General features: G+C 40.8%; 1 pseudogene; it reads right to left on the reverse strand.

The window, feature by feature from the left end:
- Positions 1–7,123: 7,123 nt before the first annotated feature.
- Positions 7,124–19,909, reverse strand: part of LOC138071577 (pyridoxal kinase pseudogene) — a 40,135-nt pseudogene continuing 27,349 nt past the window's right edge.

Genomic DNA, 19,909 nt, shown 5'->3' on the forward strand with positions numbered 1-19,909 from the left:
TACACAACTGAGCGACTGAACTGAACTGAACAGAAAGTAAGGAAAATTTGCTCTTTGAAATAAGAACAATGATTCCTTTATCTCCCCATCACCACAAAAATATTAAGGATATTTCATGTGTTGAAACCATATTTGCACCTACATTCACTTTCCACTGAGGATTTCCAGTCTATACTGGATACAAACACCAACATTAATGAAAAAAGATTAAAGAGAACTTAACATTTTATTGTTACTGAATTAAATGAGCAGCCCCCCTCTTTGGGCCCTAGCTGAAATGAAGCTCTGGGCTCTGTCATTGGGTTTTTTCCCTTTTGTGTTCTTGCTGCCAATAAGGAAAATGAATTGGGTGCAAGAAAGACAGGGTTGGGCTTCCCTGGTGGCTCAGTGATAAAGAATCCACCTGCCAATGCAGAAGACAAGAATTCAATCCCTGACCCAGGAAGATCCCACATGCTGCGGAACAACTAAGCCCATAAGCTACAACTACTGAGCCTGTGCCTGGGAACTACAACTACTGAGCTCATGTGCCCCAACTACTGAAGCCTGCACACCCTAAAGCCTGTGATTGGCAATAAGATAAACCACCATAGTGAGAAACCAGTGCATCCCAACTAGTGAGTAAGTCCCCGCTCAGCACAAGTAGAGGAAAGCCCACGCAGCAATGAAGACCCAGCACAGCCAAAAATAAATTAAAAATTTTTTAAATAAGAATTCAGAGAACTTAATTCTTAAAAGAAAGACCGGCTTTTATTCAATGGCCAGAGAATTGAGAAGGGGAGTGCTTGCTCTGAAAGCATCTTCTCCCTGGCCTAACGTCAGGAGAAAGTTTTTACAGGGGAGGGGCAAAGAGGAGGGATCTGAGTGAAGTCCAACATCATCTAAATTCTTGTAAATGGCAGAGAGTTTCAAGAACTGAGTCCACACTCTCTGTCTCTCCTTGTATGGTCAAGACCACCCAGTAGTGGTGCAGGTGGGGAGGAGATCTTAGCATGATAATGTATTCTAATGTGTATATGAGAAAAGCCTACTTTGTCAACCATTTTGGGTCTAGCCGGTTTGGTCTAGTTTTGCCCCATTGGTGGCTTCCTGTTTTCCTGTTGATAAAGCACATCTAGCCTATACTCAGATACTTTCTGCATCTGAGCCAGGGGCTGTATGGCATGGGTGACTTTATGAATTTGGATGCTTTGGGAAAAAAATGGCAAAATCATAAAGGTCAGGATGTATATTTTCAAATGGTTGTTGAAATGAAAGTGCAGTTGATCAATCCATTCTATCAAGCAATAGACTTAAATATTTTTTATTTAATACATATTGTTTAGTTTGTATATATATATATATATATGTATATATATATATATATATATATGTGAGTGCATGCTTAGGTTATTTTAAATGAATGAACTGATTATTATGGTGTTATGCTAGACATAAATTTATTTCCATGATTAAAAACAGAATAAAACACTATAGCTGTATTCTGCAACAGAAGATGTTAGTTAATAAAAACATTCACTTGAATAGGTTTTCACTTGATTAATAATGGATGTTTAAGGATCAATTGTTTTCTTTCTTATGTTGTCTTCTTGAAAAAATTTGAAAAAACAAGCAGACTATGACATATTCCCTCAGAGATCTTTTGTCCTCCAGCCAGACTGCTAAGGAACACACCTATAGATCAACAAGTTGTATTCACTACTCACTGTACTGATGGGGGGGATGCACACCCTGGGGAATCATGGCACATCTCAGTAAGAGGGTGTTAGAAAGAACTTACTGTGGAATTTCAGCTTTTATTAGGTGATTTGGAAGATTGTGTATGCTCAGTTGCTCTGTCGTGTCTGATTCTGTGCAACCCCATGGACTGTAGCCAGCCCGGCTCATCTGTCCATGCGATTCCCCAGGCAAGAATACTGGACTGGGTTGCCATGCCCTCCTCCAGGGTATCTTCCTGACCCAGGGATTGAACTCATGTCTCCTGTGTCTCCTGCGTTGGCAGGCGGATTCTTTACTGCTGAGCTACCTGGGAAGCCCGATTTGGGAGATTGGGTGTTGTCAAAAATCAGGGGCAATCTTATGATTGTGTCTCCCAATAAATTTTCTTTAAAGAGAGAGCAAGGATAAAACTGCTCTTCCCAGGTGGCACAGTGGTAAAAAATCTGCCTGCAGTGCAGGAGACATGGGTTCAATCCCTGGGTTGGGAAGATCCCCTGGAGAAGGAAATGGCAACCCACTCCTACTCTTGCCTGGAGAATCTCATGGACAGAGGAACCTGGCAGGCTACAGTCCATGGAGTCGCAAAGAGTCAGACATGACTGACTAAACACAGAACAGCATATATATTTATGCACATATATATGTATAAATAAATATATATATAGTTGTGTATAATAAACAGAAACCTAAATTAAATAGACGCAAGCGACCAGAAGGGGGAGCTCTCATGCCCTGTGATGATAGCTGTTGCTGCTGCTGCTGCTGCGTCGCTTTAGTCATGTCCGACTCTGTGCGACCCCAGAGACGGCAGCCCACCAGGCTCCCCAGTCCCTGGGATTCTCCAGGCAAGAACACTGGAGCAGATCCCAACAAAAAGACTCATCATCTTGTCTTCTTTCCTCGCAAGGACTCAGCCAGTGAAAAGCCATGAACTCTTTGTTTACTATAGCCCTCCCAACTTCCTTTTCCCCTCTAAAAGTGCTCTTCACTTGCTGTGCAGGGACTTGCACATGACTCACCATGGTTGCAAACCCTGAATTGCAATCCTCTGCTGATCTGAAATAACCTCATCTTTGCTGGAGAAATATCTGGTAGTCTATTTTTTTTTTAGGTCAAAAATATACAAAGAGATTTATTACATTTATTATAAGGAACTGGCTCATGGGATTGTGGAGGCTGCTGAATACAAAGTCTGCAGTGTGGGCTGGTGGGCTGGAGACCCAGAAGAGCTGATAGTGCAGATAAAGTCTGAAGGCAGTCTATTACAAATTGGAAAGATTAAGCTAGTTGTAGGTTCTTCTATGGTTGTATTTAACCTGAGAGAAGGAGAAATACTGAGAAACAGCAGGCTAAGAATAAAAGAGAAAATTAGGCTTAAAATTAAATATAACCATTAGTAAACTCTTATATCTATCATCTGGAATCTATTTAAGTTTTTTTGAGCACTGTGTTTTTTCTCCTCTTACTGATAGGTGAAGAGGAGCAAAATATACTACCCCCATGTATTCCTCTTTGACATAAAGATTATCTCAAGCTGGTTATTGTTAAGAAACAGTAGACACAAGAGAAGCTCTGAAAACTGAACAGAAGTTTCCTTTTTGCAAGGCACATTTACATTTATAAGGGAAATTTCCACTTTAAGGGTGTCTCCCTCTGTGTACCAGGCAGAGGAAGATGATGAAACCTCTAGAAAATTTGTACCAATGGAAAAGGCAAAAACTTAAATCTGTGTAACAATTGTACTCTAGTTTTAACTGTGTGTTTCTTGATAACCTCCCATAAGTGACCCCGCATCCACTTCCAAATCTTCTTTTGTCTTCAGCTGGAGATGGTATTTAAGGTGATGCTTGGGCTATTTCATAGAGTTACTCAGTTTTTCCTGACTTCCATGTATACAGGAGATATGCCTGTGTTGACTGAAAGGAAAATGAAAAGTGTAAGAGCTGTGTGTTTATTCAGGGTCTTACTGAGGACCATAGACAGGGAGACAGTCCCTCGGCTGCTCTGAGAAACCTCTCTGAAGAAATAGAGGGAGAAGCCAGTTTATATTTGATTTGGGGTAGGGAATATGTGCAGTCGAGCATACATCTCAGCAAAAGGTTAGTCACAAGGATCTAGTATCTTTGTGCTTTTTTATGTATGGAAAAATGCAAGAATGTGGGTTCATAAACATTTTCTCCAGACCTATATCCAACCATTGAAGGGTCTGTGTTTCCAAAGTACAGAGTGCTTTACCCTGCTTTCTTCATCCTGAATTCCTTTCAGAATGCACTGTTGGTCAGTGACTACAGTGGCTAATAACTTAATCCTTGTAGAACCAGATGGTGAGCAACATTCTTTGTTTTAAACATGTTGTTGAGCTTATGTTTGTTTTTCTCCTGTTAATGTCTTTTCTTATAGAGTGGGGTCTCAGCTAAGATAGTAGAGGGAAAATTATTTTTCCACCCCTATATTTGGACGACATAAAACTACCCAAGGTCCTAAAACTTGCCTTAAATATCCTCATTGGCAAACCCAAATAGATGAATGTGAATGTGCAGTACCTATGTGTCCTCTCCAAGTTTCTAAATTTATTCTCTCAGATTTTACCAAATCACTTTTCTCAAGATAAACCAACATAAACTCACAGTTGTTTGCACACTTAATTTGGAGTCAAACAGACCTAGTTTCAAATTCCAGTCTTACCCAAAAATGGGCAAATTACTCGACCACAATGAGCCTCAGTTCTTTTATCTACAAAAAGGGAAATATGTTAATAACTCATAGATACATTTCAAGTTCTGCATGATATAAAAAATGCAAAACATGTTGAACATAGCCCAGGAAATGACAGATGCTATTATTGTTACTGTTCCTATTATTGTTAGTATTATTAAATTATTATGCCCACATCTACATTCTGATTATACAATACAGTTAGTATGCTTCATGTCTTTCAGATAGTAACAGACAGGTCTCTAAAAGTCACGTGGGTAAGGACTGTATGCTGTTAAATATAGATAGATTTCATAAACTTTAAACATTAAAGTTGTAGTTGTATCCTTTTGCTTAAAAAGAATTCTATCCTACCTGTCCATCAAAGTGAGCCAATGAAGTATTTGTGTATTGGAACAGTGTTTTCTATACAATATCACTCTGGATAATTTTTCTTACACAAAAATAATATTGTATTAGTTTTTGGTGTATAGTGAAGTGAATCTGTGGTACAAATACATATTCACTCTTTTTTAGCTTTTTTCCCATATAGATTATTAAAAAATATTGAGTAGAGTTCCCTGTGCTATACAGTAGGATGTTATTAGTTAGCTATTTTATATATAGTAGTGTGTCTGTCAATCACAGTCTTTCAGTTTATCCCACTTCCTTTTACTCCCCAGTAGCCATAAGTTTGTTTTCTACATCTGTAAATTTATTTCAGTTTCATAGATAAGTTCATTTGTTATCTTTTTTTTAAGATTCTACATATAAGCAATATTATATGATACATGTCTTTCTCTGTCTGACTCATTTCACTCAGTATGAGAGGTTCATCCATGTTGCTGCAAATGGCATTATTCTGTTCTTTTTTATGGCTGAGTAATATTCCACTATATATATGTGTGTGTGTGTGTGTGTGTGTGTGTGTGTACCCCACATCTTCTTTATTCATTACTCTGTTGATGGACATTTAGATTGCTTCCATGTCCTGGCTGTTGTAAATAGTGCTGCAATGAGCATTGAGGTGCATGCATCTTTTCCAAGTATGGTTATCTCCAAGTATATTCCCAGGAGTGGGATTGTTGGATCATATAGTAGCTTTACTTTCAGTTTTTTAAGGAACCTCTACACTGTTTTCCACAGTGGCTGTACCAGTTTGCATTCTGATCAATAATGTAGGAGAGTTCCCTTTTCTCTGCACACTCTCCAGCATTTATTGTTTATCTCCAGCATTTATTGTTTATAGACTTTTTTTTTTTTTTTTGCCAAGCGTATTTTTCTTCAAGTTAACAGTGCACATAGAACAAGCTGCTACCCCCAACACCATATTTTCAGGGCAGGTTCTCACCATCTCATTGAGACAGCCCATCAATTTTTTACCCTAATCTTACATTTACTCTCTGTAAGTTAAAAAAAAAAAAAAAAGAAGAAGAAGAAGGGAAACAGAAGAAAGAAAAGATTTCCACTGGTTGGTAATGCGGCCTCATCCCCCACTCTAGTTGGCAGTGGCAGTTTTCCATGAAAGACTCTGTTGAGACCCAGGGCCCTGGGGGACTACGGCTGGCCCCTGGCCACTTTTCTGGGGGACTGTACCCCACTCCCAGGGTTTCCTCCTTCTCCTCCCAGGCCAGTGGGCCCTGCAAGGACCAAGAAACATGACAGGGACACAAGCCCTGACCTGTTGACCACTGTAGGGAGCTGAAGACCCCTGACCCTGTGTGCAGGAACTAATGCCAGAGAGTTAAATTATAATATTCAGAACATGAGCAGGGTGGGAAGAAAGACAAGAGAGAGTGCAGGAGTCCAGTGGGGACCCACCTGCCTTCATTTGGGGGCATTTTCAACACAGGGTAGAAGGCAGCACTAAGGAGGTGAGAGTCCTTGAGATGTGGGCCTGGCCTCAGGAGGGTGTCTGTGGGGCCAGGACTGGGGAGAGTGGGATGGGGGGAAGGGCCACCCTAGGACAGCCTGCTTCCCCAGGGATCCCCATCTGGGCCCCCACATCCAGCTATCTCCTTGCTTCCTTCCAGGCTGTGACTTTCAAGAGATGTGAACCCCTGCAGCCCCCAGAGTTGGGGGTGGGCAATAAGCAGGGGCTATCCTGCCTGTATCCACACCTGGTGGGGGGTGCTCAAAATTCCAGGCAAAGTGGGGCCAGGAAGGTCACCCCAGCAGTGGACACCTGGACTGGTGTCAAGGTCTCTGCCATGTCCTCCACCCACTGTGGGGACGGTCAAAGCTGTGGAGGCTTTGAGGTGCCCCACCTGGCTGGCACAGGACACAGAGCTGCAGGGCAGGGGGGCGAGATAACTGGCGGGTGGGGTTAAAGACGCTAGTGAGAGGTGGGGGGTGGGGGCCCAGGAGGAGCCCGCCTCTGCACACTGTACCTGCACACTGACCTAGTGACTTGACATATTTGTCACCAGGAATGGGCAGCAAACACACAGCGCATGACCCATTCTACCATAAACCCAATGAGTTTTCCAAAAGAGGCCAGCTGCAGTGGTTTTCCCACAGGTGCCCTTGGCCATGCAGCAGCCTGTGTCCCATGGCCACGGAAATTACAAGGCAGCCTCCTGACACACTGAGATGTGCAGATTTTTGGGGTTCTGGGAAGGTCCCCACCAAAGTGACTGTGGAGCATCAAGTTTCAGTCACAGCTCGAAGGCAGCCGTTACATTTTTCACAAGGACAGAAACAGAGACACCTAACACCTGGTGTTGTGGAGGAGGGTCCACTGCAGAACATGGTGTGTAGCTGACAGTGTCTTCTCACAGGCTACCTTGAGGTTGTTGGGGTGCTTGTGCATCCACACCAAGAGTATGGCAGCGAAGCGATCCCCAGTGCTGACAGATGGTGTCCACGTTGTGCATCTCCATGGGGATGTGCTGTGTCACCGTGGAGCCATCAGGGGTCCATGTCCTCTGGCTCCCCAGCGCTGGCAGGTAGTCAGTGCCCCTCGAGGACAGCAGGTAGGAGCTGGTGATGACCACTGTGTTGGGCCCCATGGAGTATAACTTGTCCATAACCTCTAAGACTTCATCCTGGCTGTGGATCTTTCTCCTGGTCAGCAACTCAGCCTCAAACTGGTTGGGGGTGATGATGTCTGCTACTAGCACCACCTTCTCTCTGTAAACAAGAAGGCGGTCCTCTGGCGATGTACATGGTGCCTTCTCCATTATGCTCGTCTCCCATCACAGGGTTGCACATGTACATGAGCCTGGTACATGTACATGAGTCTCACCCATAGCCCCTGAGAATGTAATCATCCTGATTGGTGTTGTTCAGCTTCAGCTCCTAGAGAGATCATGGAGCTGGTTTGGGTTTGGCACTTGGCCCTTCCAATTTGAGTAGCCTGTGTGGTTTGAAAACTGGACAGAGTTTACCGCAGCAGCCTCAAGCCCCAAAACCTGTAGGGAATGTGGCCGACTGATTGCTCAGGTAGCTGGGGTCATGCCTCCATGCCGCTGGGCAGCAGGCTGCCCCCTCCCCACCGCCCCCCCCCCCTGCAGTTTGGGCTCCAATCTGCTGCTGTCCTGCTCCAGCACAGGTGCACCATTTGGAGGAAAGGCTGCCTCCCTCTCTGTAGACTTTTTGATGATGGTCATTCTGACTGGTGTGAAGTGATAACTCATTATAGTTTTGATTTGCATTTCTCTAGTAATTAGTGATGTTGAACATCTCATGTGCTTTTTAACCATCTGTATGTCTTTGGAGAAATAGCTTTATATCTTCTGCCCATTTTTAAATTGGGTTGTTTGCTCTTTCTATTTTGAGCTACATGGGTTGTTTGTATATTTTGGAGATCAGTCCCTTGTTAGTTGCTTCATTTGCAAATATTTCCTCCCATTCTGAGAGTTTTCTTTTCATTGTGCTTATAGTTTCCTTTGCTGTGCAACATTGTAAATCAGTTATACCCCAATAAAATGTTTAAAGAATGTACATTGAGAGATGAGCAGATAAAAAGGAAGTCATACATATATAAAATGGAATATTATTCAGCCATAAAATGAATGAAATAATGCCTTTTGCAGCAACATGGATGGGCCTAGAGATTAACATACTAATGAAGTAAGTCAAACAGAGAAAGACAAATATCATATGATACTGCTTGTATGTGGAATCTTAAAAAAAATGGTACAAATGAACTTATTTACAAAACATGAGTAGAGTCACAGATGTAGAAAACAAACTTATGGTTACCAGAAGGTAAAGAAGAGGGGGGGATAAGTTAGGAGACTCGAATCAACATATACACACTACTATGTATAAAATAGATAACTAATAAGAACCTACTGTATAGTACAGGGAATTCTACTCAATATTCTGTAATCACCTATATGGAAAAAATCTAAAAAAGAGTAAATATATGTATATATATAAGTGAGTCACTTTGTTATACACCTAAAATGAACACAAGATTGTAAATCAACTATACTCAAATAAAATTTTTAAAAATAAAGAAATAAAATAATAAGAATATCAACAGGGGGCGGTTCTAAGATGGTGGAGGAATAGGATGGGGAGACCACTTTCTGCCCACAAATTCATCAAAAGAACATTTGAAAATCAAGTAAATTCCACAAAACAACTTCTGAATGCCAGCAGAAGACATCAGGCACCCAGGAAAGCAGCCCATTGTCTTCGAACAGAGGTGGGAAAAAATATAAAAGGTAAAAAGAGAGACAAAACAGTCAGGGATGGAGATCCATCACGGGAAGGGAGTCTTAAAAAAGAGAGAAGTTTCCAAACACCAGGAAATACTCTCACTGGCGAGTCTGTGGTGAGCCTTGGAACCTCAGAGGGCAACATAACCGTGAGGAAAAATAAATAAATAATTTAAACCCACAGAATATGTGCCCAATGGTAACTCCCAGTGAATAAGCAGTGCAGATGCCTGCATCCACCACTAACAAGCGGGGGCTGGGCAGGGAGGCTCGGGCTGCATTGCTTAGAGTGAGGACCAGGCCTGAATGCCCCAAGGGCAATATGAGGGAACTAACTTGAGATAACAAACCAGACTATGGGATAGCTACCCCATGAAAAGCCCTAACGTAAGACACTGTCAAGCCCGCTCACAGAACAAAGGACTGAGCAGAGCTAGCCTGCAGCAGACCAGCCCATCCCCTACCAGAGACAGGCAGGCGAGGGCAGCCAGAGCTGGAAGGGGTCAATTGCAGCCCCAGAGAGGCATCATCTATCTTACTGCAAGCAGGCTTCATTGCTATCCAAGACTTCTTGGGATTCTGGACAGTCAACATCCACCTGAGAAGGTGCGCCGGTTGTATACCCAGAAAACTGAGCGGCAGGGCTGGGGGAGGTGATAAGTCGCAGCTACCGCGCTCACCAAACACTTGGTCACCTGAGCTGCTCGGAGCTGGGAAGGGCACAAAACGCAGGCCCAACCGAGTCTGTGCCTTTGTGGAGTACCTGAGTGCCTGAACCTGAGCGGCTTAAATCTGGAAAGTGCATACAACCCAGGGCCGGCCTCAGACAGTTCCCAGGAGAGCAACCTAGAGCCTAAGCAGTGTAGACAGGGAAAGCACACATGCCGTGAGTGGGGCAAACCCAGCGTGGCCGAGACACTGCAAGCACTCCCCACAGATGCCAGTGATATATGTTTGCAGCGTTCCTCCCTCCCCACAGAACGACTGAACAAGGAAGCCTAAAAAAGTGTCCACAACTGCCCTTTTGTGTCAGGGCAGAAATTAGACACTGAAGAGACCGGCAAACAGAAAAAGCAAAAAAACAGGGAACTGCCTTGGAAGTGACAGGTGCAATAGATCAAAACCCTGTAGTTAGCACTGACTACAGAGGAAGGGGCCTATAGATCTTGAGAAGTGTAAGCCAGATCAAGGAACTATTTAAAAGTGAAGTATAGATGGAGAAGTCTTGAGGCTACTGTAAGATTAAGACTGAAAACCAGAAGCAGGAAGCTTAAGTTCAAATCCTGAAAACACCAGAGAACTCCTGAATCCAGGGAACATTAATCGACAGGAGCTCATCAAATGCCTCATTACCTACACTAAAACCAAGCACCACCCAAGGGCCAACAAGTTCCAGAGCAAGACATACCACACAAATTCTCCAGCAACACAGGAACATAGCCCCAAGCTTCAATATATAGGCTGCCCAAAGTCACTCCAAACCCACTGACACCTCATAACACATTACTGGACACTTCATTGAACTCCAGAGAGAAGAAATCCAGCTCCACCCACCAGAACACCGAAACAAGCTTCCCTAACCAGGAAACCTTGACCAGCCACCTGTCCAAACCCACCCATGGCAAGGAAACACAACAATAAAGAGAACTCCACAAATTGCCAGAATATGGAAATGCCACCCCAAACACAGCAATCTAAACAAGATCAAGAGACAGAGGAATACACAGCAGGTAAAGGAACAGGATAAATGCCCACCAAACCAAACAAACGAGGAAGAGATAGGGAATCTACCTGAGAAAGAATTTCAAATAATGATATTGAAAATGATCCAAAATCTTGAAAACAAAATGGAGTTACAGATAAATAGCCTGGAGACAAGGATTGAGAAGATGCAAGAAAGGTTTAACAAGGACCTAGAAGAAATAAAAAAGAGCCAATATATAATGAATAATGCAATAAATGAGATCAAACACACTCTGGAGGGAACCAACAGTAGAATAACGGAGGCAGAAGGTAGGATAAGTGAAGTAGAAGATAGAATGGTAGAAATAAATGAAACGGAGAGGAAAAAAGAAAAATGAATTAAAAGAAATGAGGACAACCTCAGAGACCTCTGGGACAATGTTAAACGCCCCAACATTTAAATAATAGGAGTCCCAGGAGAAAAAGAAAAAAGAAAGACCATGAGAAAATACTTGAGGAGATAATAGTTGAATACTTCCCTAAAATGGGGAAGGAAATAATCACCCAAGTCCAAGAAACCCAGAGAGTCCCAAACAGGATAAACCCAAGACAAAACACCACAAGACACATATTAATCAAATTAACAAAGATAAAACACAAAGAACAAATATCAAAAGAAGCAAGGGAAAAACAACAAATAACACACAAGGGGGTTCCCATAAGGATAACAACTGATCTTTCAATGGAAACTCTTTAGGCCAGGAGGGAATGACAGGACATACTTAAAGTGATGAAAGAAAATAACCAAAGCTCAGATTATTGTACCCAGCAAGGATCTCATTCAAATATGAAGGAGAAATCAAAAGCTTTACAGACAAGCAAAAACTGAGAGAATTCAGCACCACCACACCAGCTCTCCAACAAATGCTAAAGGATCTTCTTTAGACAGGAAACACAAAAAGGGTGTATAAACTCGAACCCAAAACAACAAAGTAAATGGCAATGGGATCATAGTTATCAATAATTACCTTAAATGTAAATGGGTTGAATGCCCCAACCAAAAGACAAAGACTGGCTGAATGGATACAACAACAAGACCCCTATATATGTTGTTTACAAAAGACCCATCTCAAAACAAGGGACACATACAGACTGAAAGTGAAGGGCTGGAAAAAGATATTCCACGCAAATAGAGACCAAAAGAAAGCAGGAGTAGCAATACTCATATCAGATAAAATAGACTTTAAAACAAAGGCTGTGAAAAGAGACAAAGAAGGACACTACATAATGATCAAAGGATCAATCCAAGAAGAAGATATAACAATTATAAATATATATGCACCCAACATAGGAGCACCACAATATGTAAGACAAAAGCTAACAAAAATGAAAGGGGAAATTAACAGTAACACAATAATAGTGGGAGCCGTTAATACCCACTCACACCTATGAATAGATCAACTAAACAGAAAATTAATAAGGATACACAAACTTTAAATGATACAATAGACCAGTTAGACCTAATTGATATCTATAGGACACTTCACCCCAAAACAAAGAATTTCACCTTTTTCTCAAGTGCACATGAAACCTTCTCCAGGATAGATGACTTCCTGGGCCATAAATCTAGCCTTGATATATTCAAAAGAGTTGAAATTATTTCAAGCATATTTTCTGACCACAATGCAGTAAGATTAGATCTCAATTACAGGAGAACAACTATTAAAAATTCCAACATATGGAGGCTGAACAACACACTGCTGAATAACCAACAATTCACAGAAGAAATAAAAAAAGAAATCAAAACATGCATAGAAACGAATGAAAATGAAAACACAACAACCCAAAACCTGTGGGACACTTTAAAAGCAATGCTAAGGGGAAGGATCATAGCAATACAGGCATCCCTCAAGAAACAAGAAAAATGTCAAATAAATAACCTAACTCTACCCCTAAAGCGGAGAAAGCAATGGCACCCTACTCGAGTACTCTTGCCTGGGAAGTCCCATGGACGGAGGAGCCTGGTAGGTTACAGTCCATGGGGTCACTATAAGTCGGACACGACTGAAAGACTTCACTTTCACTTTTCACTTTCATGCATTGGAGAAGGAAATGGCAACCCTCTCCAGTTTTCTTGCCTGGAGAATCTGAGGGTCCACGGAGCCTGGTAGGCTGCCGTCTATGGGGTCGCATAGAGTCGGACACGACTGAAGCAACTTAGCTGCTACACCTAAAGCAACTAGAAAAGGAAGAAATGAAGAACCCCAGGGTTAGTAGAAGGAAATAAAGCTTAAAAATTAGGGCAGCAATGAATGCAAAAGAAACAAAAGAGACCATAGTAAAAATCAACAAAGCCAGAAGCTGGTTCTTTGAAAGGATAAATAAAATTGACAAACCATTAGCCAGACTCATCAAAAAACAAAGGGAGAAAAGTGAAATCAATACAATTAGAAATGAAAATGGAGAGATCACAACTGACAACACAGAAATACAAAGGATCATAAGAGACTGCTATCAGCAATTATATGCCAATAAAATGGACAACATGGAAGAAATGGGCAAATTCTTAGAAAAGTACAACTTTCCAAAACTGACCCAGGAAGAAATAAAAAACCTTAACAGACCCATCACTAACACGGAAATTGAAACTGTAATCAGAAATCTTCCAGTAAACAAAAGCCCAGGTCCAGAGAGCTTCACAGCTGAATTCTCCAAACATTTAGAGAAGAGCTAACACCAATCCTAAAGCCACCATCACCCTAATACCAAAGCCTGACAAGGATGCCACAAAAAATGAAAACTACAGACCAATATCACTGATGAACATAGATGCAAAAATCGTTAAGAAAATTCTAGCAATCAGAATCCAACAACACATTAAAAAGGTCATACATCATGACCAAGTGGGCTTTATCCCAGGGATGCAAGGATTCTTCAATATCCTCAAATCAATCAGTGTAGTACACCATATTAACAAAATGAAAAATAAGACATATGATTATCTCAATAGATGCAGAGAAAGCTTTTGACAAAATTCAACATTGTTTTATGAGGAAAAACCCTCCAGAGAGCAGAAATAGAAGGAACATACCTCAATATAATAAAAGCTATATATGACAAACCCACAGCAAACATTATCATCAATGGTGAAAAACTGAAAGCATTTCCCCTAAAGTCAGGAACAAGACAAAGGTGCCCACTCTCACCACTACTATTCAACATAGTCTTGGAAGTTTTGGCCACAGCAAATCAGAGCAGAGAAAGAAATAATAGGAATCCAGGTTAGAAAAGAAGAAGTAAAACTCTCACTGTTTGCAGATGACATGATCCTCTACATAGAAAACCCTAAAGACTCCACCAGAAAATTACTAGAGCTATTCAGCAATACGTGAACCATGAACTCCCAGATGTTCAAGCTGGTTTTAGAAAAGGCAGAGGAACCAGAGATCAAATTGCCAACATCTGCTGGATCATCGAAAAAGCAAGAGAGTTCCAGAAAAAAAACGTCTATTTCTGCTTTATTGACTATGCCAAAGCATTTGACTGTGTGGATCACAACAAACTGTGGAAAATTCTGAAAGAGATGGGAATACCAGACCACCTGACCTGCCTCTTGAGAAACCTATATGCAGGTCAGGAAGCAACAGTTAAAACTGGACATGGAAAAACAGACTGGTTCCAAATAGGAAAAGGAGTATATCAAGGCTGTATATTGTCACCCTGCTTATTTAACTTATATGCAGAGTACATCATGAGAAATGCTGGGCTGGAATCAAGATTGCCAGGAGAAATATCAATAACCTCAGATATGCAGATGACACCACCCTTATGGCAGAAAGTGAAGAGGAACTAAAAAGCCTCTTGATGAAAGTGAAAGAGGAGAGTGAAAAAGTTGGCTCAAAGCTCAACATTCAGAAAATGAAGATCATGGCATCCAGTCCCATGACTTCATGGGAAATAGATGGGGAAACAGTGGAAACAGAGTCAGACTTCTTTGGGGGGGCTCCAAAATCACTGCAGATGGTGATTGTAGCCATGAAATTAAAAGACGCTTACTCCTTGGAGAAAAGTTATGACCAACCTAGATAGCATATTGAAAAGCAGAGACATTACTTTGCCAACAAAGGTCCGTCTAGTCAAGGCTATGGTTTTTCCTATGATCATGTATGGATGTGAGAGTTGGACTGTGAAGAAAGCTGAGTGCCGAAGAATTGATGCTTGTGAACTGTAGTGTTGGAGAAGACTCTTGAGAGTCCCTTGAACTGCAAGGAGATCCAACCAGTCCATTCTGAAGGAGATCAGTCCTGGGATTTCTTTGGAAGGAATGATGCTAAAGCTGAAACTCCAGTACTTTGGCCACCTCATGTGAAGTGTTGACTCATTGGAAAAAACTCTGATGCTGGGAGGGATTGAGGGCAGGAGGAGAAGGGGACGACAGAATTGAGATGGCTGGATGGCATCACTGACTTGTTGAACGTGAGTCTGAGTGAACTCCGGGAGTTGGTGATGGAGAGGGAGGCCTGGCGTGCTGCGATTCATGGGATCGCAAAGAGTCGGACACGACTGAGTGACTGAAGTGAACTGAGCTGAACTGAATGCATGTATATGGAATTTAGAAAGATGCTAATGATAATCCTGTATGCAAGACAGCAAAAGAGACACAGATATATAGAATACTCTTTTGGACTGTGTGGGAGAGGGCGAGGGTGTGTTGATTTGGGAGAATGGCATCGAAACATGTATGTTATCATATATGAAACAAATCGCCAGTCCAGGTTTGATGCATGACACAGGATGCTCGGGGCTGTTTCACTGGGATGACCCAGACAGATGGTAAGGGGAGGGAGGTGGGAGGGGGATTCAGGATAGGAAACACATGTACACCTGTGGTGGATTCATGTCAATGTATGGCAAAACCACTACAATATTGTAAATTAAAAATAAATAAATGAAGACAAATTGGAGGGAAAAAAAAGAGTATCAACAAATTATAATGGTTTATGACTCTGGTTCGATCCCTGGGTTGCAAAGGCCCCTAGGAGAAGGGAATGGCTACCCACTCCAGTGTTCTTGCCTAGGAAATCCTATGGACAGAGGAGCCTGGTGGGCCACAGAACATGGGGTTGCAAACAGTTGGACATAACTGAGTGACTAACATTACTATACACTACAAGCATTTTTAAAAAAGGAGAACAAAAGGAACTTAGGGAAATGAAAATTGTAACAGGAAAGATGTGAAATTATTCTCAAATTATGGCTCAGTTGTGAATCTAATTTAATCACTAGATTTATACTCCAAATGTTATCTAACCATTCCAATAACAATATTGGTAGAAATTTTCATAATTAGCCTTGTAGTAGTATATACTTTTTAATTATGACAATAATTAATAAAAATGTAAAATGTCATCCAAAGAGTTTAGTCCAGAATTTCTGCATTCTTACTGATAAGAGTCAAATAGATTTGCAATAGAGGTCAAAAACTTAGAATCTTCTGGTCCTTCTGGCTCATGGGTATTCTGCTTTTTTAACTAAATACACCCCATATCATTTCTATATGATAAATAGATTTATTTGTGCTCTAATCTGCTTAAGGAAGCAGAAATTCATTTTAGGGTAGTTATTGTCTTCTACCAGGGCCACTTGGTTTTGCCTTTGTTCCATCTTTTCTATATATTTGATCCAGTTTCATGTAGAGTGTGCTATGTGATTATTTTTACTTTTGAATTCTAAAAGGCATCAGTGGAATTGTTATATGTAAACAGAAAATTCATTTGCATATTTAAGCATCACAAAACCAGGATACACAAACACAAATTCTTTTGTTAATAGCAACTTGCATAAAACTAGACACAGATAAGCTGATTATTTAGAAGCACAACTGATAATCCTGAGGAAGCTCTGAGTGTTTGCCTTTTGGTACAAGTAAAGAAATTAGTAAAAAGGCCCACACTTGAGGTCTCATGATTTTTTACATTGAAAGAGTAAAGTTTAGCCATGGATAAATTTCATATTCTAGGATTAGCATAGCAGATAAAGAACAGAGAAATAATCTTGTTATTTGCATGATGGAATAAGTCACAACTCTGAATTTGCATGAACAGGGCTCTCCTCAAAGGTAGATAGAGTCAATAATGAATTACCCACATGGTATGATTCATGCAATTCACCCAAAATAGTCTCCACCTAGCAGTGCAGAAAAAAAAAAAAAAAATCCACACTAGCAATTCAGTATTGAATGTTATCCTGTCACTTACATAAAAATCTTTCTAAAAATGAAAGGGGTGAGTGAAAGTCACTCAGTCATATCCAACTCTTTGCAACCCCATGTACTATACAGTCCACAGAATTCTCCAGGCCAGAATACTGGAGCAGTTAGCCATTCCCTTCTACAGGGTATCTTCCCAACCCAGGGATCGAACCCAGGTCTCCCACATTGCAGGCGGATTCTTTACCAGCTGAGCCACCAGGGAAGCCCATAATTATTCCTAGTTGTGAGTGGTTTAATATGTTTTATTTCCTCTCTGACATGAAATATGGGTTGGGCAACATGAAAGTTGGAGAAGGAAATGGCAACCCTCTCCAAGCAACCCTCTTGCCTGGGAAATCCCATGGACAGAGGTGCCTGGAGAGCTACAGTCCGTGGGGCTGCAAGAGTCAGACACGACTTTGTGATTAAACCACCACCACCACCACCACCACCAACATGAGAGAACCAGGAAGAGGTTATAGTATGTAAGGTGGAGTAAGGGGATTGACGAAGTGGGTGAAAGAAAAGACTAGGACATTAATAATATATTTTCCCTAATTTTATAATCTTATTTCCAGTTATGCTAAAAAATAACCCCAGAATAAGATGGTAGCATAAATCATCCCAAGATAGATCATAGGGCAGGTTGCATTATTATACAGATCGCAGATCTACATTTAAAAAAAAAAAAAAGAAAAGAAAAGAAGACACCTAGAGTCTAAATAGTTGTAAAGCAGCTGCAAATAGTGTGAACCATCAGGAAAATTTTTACTTGGGTAGTATTTTCGAGCCATGTCCCTCTATTCTGCCTCCCATTGTAATACACAGCCTACAAACATTTTCTGAGTTCTATTTCACACACCCTGAAGTTAGTATTCTGCAGAACTAAACTAATCCCTTAAAATGCATTGTTTCTTCTTCCTTTTCTTCCTCATTCAAATCTTACACATTTTTTGAAGTTCAGGTCAGTTTCAACTTTCTTTGAGACATGAAATGTTTATTCCAGAGATTTAAATACTGTCTTTTATTGTACATGGCTAATTTCATTTGTGTTAACTCTGTAGAAGGGAAAAGTTTGCCTAAATTATTCAACATTCTTTTAGGTAGTTAGGGGGAAGGACAAAGGTTCTTCCAGATCTTTTGGACCTTGATTGTTTTCAGCTCAAAATAATGCACATGCCAAAGAAATGTTGGGGTGGCAAATTTTGCTCCCCTACACAGATAACATAACTTAATTTTCATATTTAAACCCAAGCTTTTAGATGGCTTGTGGAGTAGTAAAATTAACTTATTGATTGAACTTATTAGAATGTGATTGCTGATATAAATCAAAAACAATAACTGCATGGTGTGTGTGTGTGCGCTCAGTTGATAAGTCATATCTGAATCTTCATGACCCCATGGACTGTAGCCCTCTACCCATGGGATTTTCCAGGCAAGAATGCTGGAGTCAGTTGCCATTTCCTTCTCCAGGGACTCTTCCCAACACAGGGATCAAATCCGAGTCTCCTACATTGGCATCTGGATTCTTTACCACTGACCCACCTGGGAAGCCTAATTGCATGGTACAAAATGGGTGTAATCTTTATGATGAAATGAATATAATCTTTTGTTTTTCAACTAAAATATCAGATGTCTGTATATTTTCAACTTGAAGATACTATCCTAAATTAGGGATTATATAATTAAATAGAAGTTAGAAAGATAGCTAATTGAAGTATTAATAATAACACAGTTCACTTCCCATTACAGTTTGCAAAGTTCAAAAGAATAGTTTAATTAAAACTAAATTTAATCTATTTTTAAGAAAATTACATTAGGACCATTTCAGTGATGTTTAACAGATGAGACAAAATTATATTAATATACTTAAGAAACTAATACCAGTTGAATAATTATGTTTTAATAAATGAATACGCTTTATCTATATGCCTGAAAAATTTGATCAAAACTCACATTATTCTGACTGTCCTAGGACTATGGCTCATTGTCTCTCTGCAGGCCTCCTTACAGATGCATTCTATTGGAAATTCTCACTTCATAAGAAAAAAGGTCCCCTAAATCCTCCTGAATTTCATAGAATTTTTCAAGAAATCTCTGTCCTAGTTTGGGATCCCCAGAAGTAGTCTCATGGATTAGTGTACCAGTAGTTCATTAGAGAAGTGATCCCAGGAAGTAACAGTAAAGGAGAAGAGAAATGAGACAGGAGAAAGAAGAAAGTCAATAGACTGTTTTAATTAGCAGGCCAGGGTGTGGGTAACTGGTGCTTAGTCTTGCTAGGGATCTCTGGGAACAACCCAGAGATGTTCCACTCAAAGGAGAGGAAGCTGGGCTCTTCATCTTCCAATTCCTGTCCACCACTGGCTTCAGGCTCTTTTAGGTTTCCATGGCTAATTTAACAATCACCACAAATTTAGCAGTTTAAAACAATACAAATTTATCATTGCTATTGTTATTATTTTGGTTGTTATTAATCATCTTACAATTCTATAGCTCAGAAGCCCACAGTGGGTTTTAGTGAGCTAAAAGCAGAATGTTAGCTTGGCTGCATTTCCTTCTGGAGCTCCGGAGAATATTTCCTTTCATTGCTTTTCATTTTTCAGATCTAAAGGTTTTCCATACTTCAGAGTGCACTTTCAGTCATTTCAGTTCAGTCACTCAGTCATGTCTGACTCTTTATGATTCCATGGACTGCATCACACAAGACCTCCCTGTCCATCACCAATTCCTGGAATTTATTCAAACTCATGTCCATTGAGTCTGTGATGCCATCCAACCATCTTATCCTTTATTGACCCCTTCTCCTCCTGCCTTCAATCTTTCCCAGCATCAGTGTCTTTTCAAATGAGTCAGTTCTTTGCATCAGGTGGCCAAAATATTGGAGTTTCAGCTT

The sequence above is a fragment of the Capricornis sumatraensis genome, chromosome X, assembly GCF_032405125.1.
Source record: "Capricornis sumatraensis isolate serow.1 chromosome X, serow.2, whole genome shotgun sequence".
Classification (NCBI taxonomy): domain Eukaryota; kingdom Metazoa; phylum Chordata; class Mammalia; order Artiodactyla; family Bovidae; genus Capricornis; species Capricornis sumatraensis.